Raw genomic sequence first — 9,839 nt, 5'->3', positions numbered from 1 at the left:
AAGGGTGATGATAAAAATGTTAGGTTAAAATATTAGGCTTAAAATTTTAGCAATTGCACTTAGGATCCAGAAAGTGTACACACACTGGGAATTACAAGAAAAGATCTCCATGTTCTGCTTCACAATTACTATCATGTTCTGAAAGAACAATTCTGGGTTGCTACGGTGTCCTCTTCCCTGCTAATATAAACTACTCTTCTAAGTCCTGGTGAAACAAGGTGATAATTCACATAAATGGGTTTTAAAATAAGATTCTTCTCATCCAAAAGAAAAGAAAGCTAAATATCCTCTCCAAATTACAAGGAAATCTAATAAAAATGCTGACCAAATAAAGAAGCCCGATCATCCATTTACCTCCACTGACCACCTCAGAGCACAGAACCGGTGTGGCACCTACAAGAGAGGAAGTGTGTGTGGTCCTCACTCTGCCCCTACCCAGCCTGCAGTGTTTGGGGGAGCAAAAGCCCTTCAGCATCCCTGGGGTTTTATTCCCCAGGTAAAGATTGAGGGAGTGGATTAGATGGCTTTTAAGAGAACTTCCTACTTTTTTTTTTTTTTTTTTAGGCCTTGACATGTAGCTTGTTGGGATCTTATTTCTTTGACCAGGGATTGAACCCATGCCCCTTGCAGTGGAAGCATCCAATCTTACTTACTGGATCACCAAGGAAGTCCCTTAAGAGACTCCAAGAGAAAGGATCCAAGTCAGCTTGACATCTCACCTGTGGGCAGACACTTAGGGCGGCAAAAGAAATGGACTTAAAAACAGTTGGGTGAAATATTTACCTTCTGATCTCATCTTTTGGAACTATTGGGTACTAGAGTTCAAGAAATCTTTGTTCAATATTTAATCTAATGGCTGGATTGCTACAGAGTAATAAGGAAACGAGGCATCTGACACTGAAATTTTGGATAAAAAATGTAGGAACACTATGCCAAGTCTGGAGAAAAACAGTGCACCATCACATGACACCAGGAATCAAGACTTCCTGCCTCTGAATTTTAAAAGTCATTAATCTTCATGGGAGATGCACCTTCAACTCTTTGAAAAGATCCACCAACTCATAACTGTTAAGAATATGTTTTCTGAAATCCTCCCATTAAAGCAATTGCCATGGAACTAGTTCTAACAGAAAGGATGCAGAAAGGAGAATTTAGCTTTTTCTTTCAGATCAGAAAGATTACCCAAAATGGATTCTCATTTTCTGTCCCATATAAAGAACAAAAGTATCAGTTCTTCTGGAATCTAACATACTGGCTTCATTCTCAAATGCATCACTTTATTCTCCTTGTAAGGCAGCCATACATTACACACCTTAACCACATGACAGCCGCATGATTTCTTCAATAAGCCTTAGAGCTTCCACGGCTCTCCTGGGGCCTGCAGTCCAAGTAGTTCTGAGGAATCAAATGTTAAAGCTTTCTCCATAGCAACAAGTTCCTTTGATATGTGGGTTACTGAACACAAAGTCATTGGATAATTTGTCTTCAACATAGTCCATTTCTGTTTTTAACAGTTTGTTAGCTGTGCTTTCTTCTCAATGAACACTCCGACGCCATCTTGAATAACTTATTCATCAGAGTCTCCTTTTATCTTTGTATATTTAAAGTGTAGGAAAGGCCATTACAACCCCTGATTCAGACATCAACATGTTCAGGCTTATCTTTAAGAAGTCATTTTATGATGATAACAATAACTCTGTGTACGAGACAGCAAAAGAGACACTGATGTATGGAACAGTCTTATGGACTCTGTGGGAGAGGGAGAGGGTGGGAAGATTTGGGAGAATGGCATTGAAACATGTGAAATATCATGTATGAAACGAGATGCCAGTCCAGGTTCGATGCACGATACTGGATGCTTGGGGCTGGTGCACTGGGACGACCCAGAGGGATGGTATGGGGAGGGAGGAGGGAGGAGGGTTCAGGATGGGGAGCACATGTATACCTGTGATGGATTCATTTTGATATTTGGCAAAACTAATACAATTATGTAAAGTTTAAAAATAAAATAAAATTAAAAAAAAAAAGAAGTCATTTTATCTTCTTTATGGCTGAAGGTGTCAGGGTGAGGGCGGCCCAGAGGTGGGGGTGGCTGCTACTTCCTCTTGCTCACAGTTGGGACCCTGGCCCAGATGAAGGAAGCTGACATCCTCGCCATCCTGTGCCCCATTGTCTAGGGCTGGAGCTCCGCAGTCTCAACCTCTCTCCATGGACAGCGCGGGCACACTGTAAAATAAGTAACTTTTATTTCACCACAAAACCTAATACAAAATTCATGTTAATTGTTGTTTAAACATTTGATAGAATGCAACAGACTTGAACATCTATTTTTAAGAGTATTTTGGAGGGAAGGCCAGCAGTATCTGAAGTAATTTGCTCCTGTGCTCGCTCCTGTGCTATCAATCAGAAATCATCCTTCTTTAAAACCAGAGACTGCAAAATTATGTGATTATGTGACCCAGAGACCACACTGAAGGCCCATTTACTTTCTATAACCTTTAAACAAATTTAAACAAAATGACTGAAAGTCCCATTCATCTTTAAAGAACCACCTAGCGTGTGTTAAGTTGCTTCAGTTGTGTCCAACTCTTTATGACCCCATGAACTATAGGTCACCAGGCTCCTCTGTCCATGGGGATTCTCTCAGCAAGAATACTGGAGTGGGTAACCTATCCCTTCTCCAGGGGATTTCCTAACCCAGGGACTGAACCCATATCTCTTATGTCCCCTATATTGAGAGGCAGGTTCTTTACCACCAGTGTGACCTGGGAAGTCCCCAAAACTACAGGGTCATAAGAGAAAATCAGTGATTGCCTAGGGTGGGATGGGGGAGAAATGAAGAACCACCTAAAGTATATTCAAAACCACTTGGCTTTGTGCATGAAAAGCCCCTGGATTTAAACATGTATTTCACTTTTGCAGGCAATAGTAATATTATGGCAAAAGAGAGATATGCATTGAATGTAAATATGAAGAGTTTTTCTTGCCTTGTTTTGAATATGGTCAATAGGAACAAATAGGATTTTCCATAGTTCTGATAAGTAGCACCTTACTGCTTATAATTGGGATTACAGAAAGAACATATACAGGGAGGGGAGAATTAGTAACAGACCTGAAAGAGGTGAATATACCAGGAACTCTACCAGATTTCCATTATATTGCTGGTTACAGCCTTTCCTACCCTCTTTCTTCCTTTACCTGAAAATCATCTTATTTTTTAGGATTCAGCGTTGACATTACTTCATCTAGTCCTATAACCTTTAAGACTAGGATAGGGTCTGTAATTATTAAACTCATAATGCCTTGGGTTTTTTATTATGTATGACCCACTATACTGATCACATCATATTATACTGTCTTTTTTCAAAGGACAGCATTTCCTCTTCAGTGTCTCCTGCTTAAGCTGCATGGTGTTTATTTTACTGCAGGGATGTAATAATATTGAATAAATGAATGATTATAAATCAGTCTAGCAGAACTCAGTTGACTGTCTGAACTAACAAACATAACTTTATAAAAGTCTGAATTGGAAAGCATTGATAGTAAAATAGTCCTTAAAAAGAGGTTACAATGGGGGAAGAACACAGTTTCAGAGACTAGTTAAAGGTTAAGGTTTTGACTGATATGGCCTTTCTATGGTTTCAGAGATCACAGAAAGTCCTCAGGAGAATTTTCTTTTATCCTAATCTGACTTTTTTTGTCTTCAGTTTGGACAATACCTCTTCAAGGCCCTTGATCTGAAACTCCAATCCCTTCTCTTTAATAAGAAATACCCTCTTTGGAAATTCCTTGTAGGATCTGTGCAATGGCCCAAATTTGGGCTGTACAAAATCAAGAAACATTCAATATTATAATGTCTGATCCTGAGTTTCACAGTTATTGTGGTGAGGCAGGAGTAGAAACGGGGTAAGAAAGATAAATTCTTGCTATCTCATGAGTCAGAGAAATGCTTTTTTTCTTTTTTTTTAATTCAAGCATCCTTTTCAATACTCTCTGTAGGCTATAGAACTACTAATTCTTTACTACTGATGTATTGGCCTCCCTGGTGGCTCAGTGGTAAAGAATTTGCCTGCAATGCAGGAGCTGCAGGAGATGCAGATTAAATTCCTGGGTTGGGAAGATCCCCTGGAGGAGGGCATGGCAATCCACTCCAGTATTCTTGTCTGGAGAATCCCATGAACAGAAGAGCCTGTGGGCTACAGTCCACAGGGTCACAAAGAGTAGGACAAGACTGAAGAGACTTAGTATACATTCATGCACTGATGTATTAAAATAATAATCTAGTAACTTTCATTGCAAGGACAAACATCAGTTTTTAAGAGACAGTGAAACATTAGCTCATAATGACCAAACTCACTCCTTTAATAGGATATCTTCTTTGTTTGTCTTTGAAACCATTTTGTTCTCTTGAAAGTTTTATTTCCTATTCTTCCTATGGCTTAGAAGTATCATAAAAGAAGTATATAAGACTTTAATATTACTTTTATTGGGTCTTAGAGATGTACTGTAATTTATTCTGTCCTTTTGTGCCAAAGTCTTCAAGAGAAAGGAAAGAAATGATGGCGATTATCAAAACACGCCACCTTTGATCTATAGATACACGGTTAAACACCTGTCTGTCATTATTAGACCTAATAGTATATAGGAATGTAGGGAAAAAAAAGTTTGGAAAAAGAAAAAATGAAAATTCATATCTCTTGGTATTTCAGATAATTTTATTCCATCAGGATTCCCAAAGGTAAATGGTTTGTAGGGTCCCTCATGGAGTGTGGAGGAAAAATTTACATTATTTTTCAGTTGGACCTCTATTGCCAGACTTTATGGGATAAGATTCCGTATGTCCAGTTTTTCATGGTGCTTTGACAAAATAAGGGCCTCTGTAAGAAACATGAAACTAGTTCATATCTTGGTCTCCCAATATTGAAATCTCAGTCTGAGGATCCTCTTGAATTCCTCTGCCAAGAGTAGCTATCTCTCCTAAGTACCGACACCTTCTATGCTTTCAGATTCTTCACCTCCCTATTAGGTGCTTCTTCCTTTTCCCAGCGGATGAATACCTTCTTGGACTCTCCCACCTCTGTCTCTCTGTATGCCTCCTGACAAAAACTAGTCCAATGCACACTCAAAGCAGCACAACAGACCCTGGAATCAATGAGCTATTCTCCCTTTGGGATGTCCCCAATGGAGGGAGTGGACTGACCACAGTACTTACCCTTCTCTTCCTCAGATCTATGATTGCTCCAAGAGTTTGAGGAAACATCCCACCCAAGGGACTCTTGAACTTTGTTCAGGGAATATTCCACACTTATTCCCCCACTGGGGTGGATGTTCAAACCCTCCTAAACATCTTATACTCTGGGGAAGAAAAATCACTAATTATAACTATTGCAAGGGAGGAAGCAGGTAAGACTAATCAAAATAATTCAGTGAAGGCTGTATATCAGCATGGAGTCCAGCTCATTCTCACAATTGTTTCTGGCTGGGACCCCTGAGAGGAAAACAGTCTTTGGCGGCATCTCACACACTTCAGGGATTTGATTCATAAGGACATTCAGCCAACGGGGAAGAAATTCACAAATGGAAGTAGGTTTCAGAAAGTCATCCAGAGATGGAAGGACAATTCCTGGACCTCCCTTGAGTGTCTAAGGGAGTGTCTCCAGGTGTATACAAATGTGAACCCAGAGTAAGTGGAAGGCCAAGCCATTCTTAAGTCTCATTTAACTTCCCAGAGTTTCCCAGACATTAGGAAAAAATTATTCAATATACAAACATTGGAGATAGGGCCTACCATGCCAGTTCCCAGCTGGTGTAGTCAACATTTCACATGTTCAACAACCAGTGTCTGGAGCCTGATGCAAAGGAAGATAGACGAGCAGAACCAATTGCCAGTATTCTGGCTTTAGCAATTCAGGTTGAGTTGACCTCCCAGGGATGACCTCCCCTCATGCCACCTGTCCTGAAGGAAACCAGTAATATGGATAAACTGCCTGGGGTTTCAAAGACCACCTGCACAGTGGAGAGAAAGTCTTAAAGCCAATGTGCACACTGCACAGAGGAGGGTCATTGGAAAGGGGAATGCCCCAAATGTCTCAGAAAGAAATTAAGCAGACTGTTATGTCCTGACCCATCATCACTGGTTGCACACATCAAAGAAGAGAGCTGAAGTGACCCAGGGTTCCTAGGAGAGCCCTGGACATACCCCCAAGGAACCTAGGCTCACCCTGATCATTAGGGATAAAAAGATTGACTTTTTAGTGGACACAGGGGCACTAACAAGGCAGAATGACCAATGTTAAATATAAGATAGTGGGAGTGAAAGGAAAGCCACAGGAGCGCAACTTTATAGAGCAACTTGAGTGTGATTTGAAAGGGAAAATATTATCTCAGTCTTTCTTATATGTTTCCAGAATGTTGAATTCTGCTAAGAAGAAGAGACTTACTATATAAATTGGGATCTACAATTTATCTCAGAGACAAAAACCTTACCATCTATATACCTAAGACTCTTTTCCATTATGTAGCCCTATTGCTGCCACTCTCTGTGAAGGATAATGGCCTGATTAACCTTGAAGGGATTTAATCCCTCAATATGGGCAAATGAACAGTAGGCAGAGACAGGAGATCCCCCTAGTCAAGCTTTGACCTAACTCCAGTCACCCAAATATAAAGCAATACCCTGTGGACTAAGAATGCTGCCTGCCATATCAATAAAAAAAGAATGTCACAGCATCGGCAATTGTCTTAAGGGAACTCAGGATGGAAGCAAGGAATGCCTGCCATCTAGCAGTTCTCAGACTGCAGCCACCCACAGTGGTGTAGCTTGAGTAAACTAAAGATGAGAAAACACAGAATACTGGCCCCAGATAGCTGAGATTCATATCAAAAGAATAATAAATCAGTGAGCCCAGACTCTTACATCTTCATACATAGAAAGACACTAGATTCCTTACCTTGAGGTATCTTGTTTTCTTTATTCACAATAACATTTTGACATTCTGACTACCTGTCCTTTGTTGCAAAAACTAGATATCCTAGCTCCCCTCTTGCCTCCTCAGAGTAGTTTTCTCAGTGCTATCTGAGATGCTGGCTCAAAGACTTGAAGTCATAAAAATTAGAATGTCTGTGCAATAAAACATGACTCTTAACTTGTAGGTTCTTCATTTTTCTTCAGTCAACAGCCCTTTTAGCTAGACATTGAGCCTAATGTAGAAAGCTTACTCAAACAAGGGCTTCTTAGACCCTGTCAGTCCCCTTGCAACCCTCATATCTTGCCAATTAAAAAAAAAAGAAAGACAGAAATATCAGCTGACTCAGCTTCCTTGAGCTGTAAATAAAGCTACTAAGGATTCACCCAGTGGTGCCCAACAGTTACACCTTTTTCTCTACTCTAAACCCTGGGAGAATCTGGTATTCCGTGTTAGATTTAAAAGATGCCTTCTCTTGTGTGCTTTTAGCTCTGGAATCTTAATACGTTTTTTTGCTTTTGGATGGCAGGATCAGATAGTAGGGGAAAACAACAGTTGTACTGGACAGTTCTGCCCTAGGGATTTAAAAACATTGCCAACATTTTTAGAAAAGTTTTTGCTGAGGATCATGGTGACCTTGAGTTATAACAGGGAACTAAACTTCAATACGAGGATGACATTCTAATCATCAGCCCCACCTAAGAGCTTTCTGAATATAATATAGTTAACACCTTAAGTCATCTGGCAAAGAGAGGATGTAAAATTTCAAACAAAAAGCCCAAATCTCCCTCCAGTGGGTAGAATGTGCGTGCAAAATCTGAAGAACTTCATGCCTGAAGAACTATGGATAAAGGTTTGTGACACTGTATAGAAGGCAGTGATCAAGACCATCATCAAGTAAAAGAAAAGCAAAAAGGAAAAATTGTTGTCTGAGGAGGTCTTAAAAATAGCTAAGAAAAGAAGAGAAGCTAAAGGCAAAAGAGAAAAAGAAAGATATACCCATTTGAAAGCAGGGTTCCAAAGGATAGCAAGGAGCGATAAGAAAACCTTCCTCAGTGCAAAGAAATAGAAGAAAGCAATAAAATGGGAAATACTAGAGATCTCTTCCAGAAAATTTGAGATACCAAGTGAAGATTTCATGCAAGGATGGGCACAATAAAGGACAGAAATGGTATGGACCTAACAGAAGCAGATGATATTAAGAAGAGGTAGCAAGAACACAGAAAAACTATACAAAAATGATCTTCATGACACAGATAATCACAATGATGTGATCACTCACCTAGAGTGAGACATCCTGGCATGTGAAATCAAGTGGGCCTTAGGAAGCAGCACTATGAACAAAGGTAGCGGAGGTGATGGAATTCCAGCTGAACTATTTCAAATTCTAAAAGATGATACTGTGAAAGTGCTTCCCTCAATATTCCAGCAAATTTGGAAAACTCAGCAGTGGCCACAGGACTGGAAAAGGTCAGTTTTCATTCCAATCCCAAAGAAGGGAAATGCCAAAGAATGTTCAAACTACCACACAATGGCACTCATCTCACACATAGGCAAAGTAATGCTCAAAATTCTCCAAGCCAGGCTTCAACAGTATGTGAACCATGAATTTCCAGATGTTCAAGCTGGATTTAGAAAATGCATAGGAACCAGAGATCAAAATGCAAACATCTGCTGGACCATAGAAAAAAACAAGAGAGTTCCAGAAAAGCATTTACTTCTGCCTTATTGACTATGCCAAAGCCTTTGATTGTGTGGATCACAACAATTTGTGGAAAATTCTTAAAGAGGTGGGAATACCAGACCACCATACCTACCTCCTAAGAAATCTGTATGCAGGTCAAGAAGCAACAATTAGAATCAGATATGAGACAACAGACTGGTTCCAAATTTGGAAAGGAATATGTCAAGGCTGTATATTGTCATCTTGCTTATTTTACTTATATGCAGAGTACATCATGTGAAATGCCAGGCTGGATGAGGCACAGGTTGGAATCAAGATTACCAGGAGAAATATGAAGAACTTCAGGTACACAGATTACACCACACCTATGGTAGAAAGTGAAGAACTAAGGAGCCTCTTGATGAAAGTGAAAGTGAGTGAAAAAGTTGGCTTAAAAACTCAACATTCAGAATACTAAATCATGGCTTCTGGTCCCGTCTGCTGCTGCTGCTGCTGCTGCTAAGTTGCTTCAGTCATGTCCAATTCTGTGCAACCCCACAGACGGCAGCCCATAAGGCTCCCCCATCCCTGGGATTCTCCAGGCAAGAACAATGGAGTGGGTTGCCATTTCCTTCTCCAATACATGAAAGTGAAAAGTGAAAGTGAAGTCGCTCAGTCATGTCTGACTCTTAACAACCCCATGGACTGCAGCCTACCAGGCTCCTCCATCCATGGGATTTTCCAGGCAAGAGTACTGGAGTGGGGTGCCATTGCCCCCATCACTTCATGGAAAATAGGTGGGGAAACAATGGAAATAGTGACAGACTTTATTTTTGGGTGGTTCCAATATCAGGGTGGATGATGACTACAGCCATGAAATTAAAAGATGCTTGCTCATTGGAAGAAAAGCTATGACCAAACTAGACAGTATATTAAAAAGCAGAGACATTACTTTGCCAACAAAGTCCATCTAGTCAAAGCTATGGTTTTTTCAGTAGTCATGTATGGATGTGAGAGTTGGACTATAAATAAAGCTGAGTGCCAAAGAATTGATGCATTTGAACTCTGGTGTTGGAGAAGGCTCTTGAGAATACCTTGGACTGCAAGATCAAACCAGTCAATCCTAAAGGAAATCAGTCCTTAATATTCATTGGAAGGACTGATGCTGAAGCTGAAGCTCCAATAATTTGGCCACCTGATGAAAAGAACTG

General features: G+C 40.2%; 1 pseudogene; it reads right to left on the bottom strand.

Moving 5' to 3' along the window:
* Positions 1 to 1,403: 1,403 nt before the first annotated feature.
* LOC102269668 (iron-sulfur cluster assembly 1 homolog, mitochondrial-like) lies at positions 1,404 to 2,149 on the bottom strand (annotated as a pseudogene).
* Between the last annotated feature and the right edge of the window lie 7,690 nt (positions 2,150 to 9,839).

Source organism: Bos mutus, chromosome 26 (genome assembly GCF_027580195.1).
Source record: "Bos mutus isolate GX-2022 chromosome 26, NWIPB_WYAK_1.1, whole genome shotgun sequence".
NCBI classification, from domain to species: Eukaryota; Metazoa; Chordata; class Mammalia; order Artiodactyla; family Bovidae; genus Bos; species Bos mutus.
Note: the sequence above shows the minus strand (reverse complement) of the source record. Positions and strands in the feature narration are given on the sequence as shown.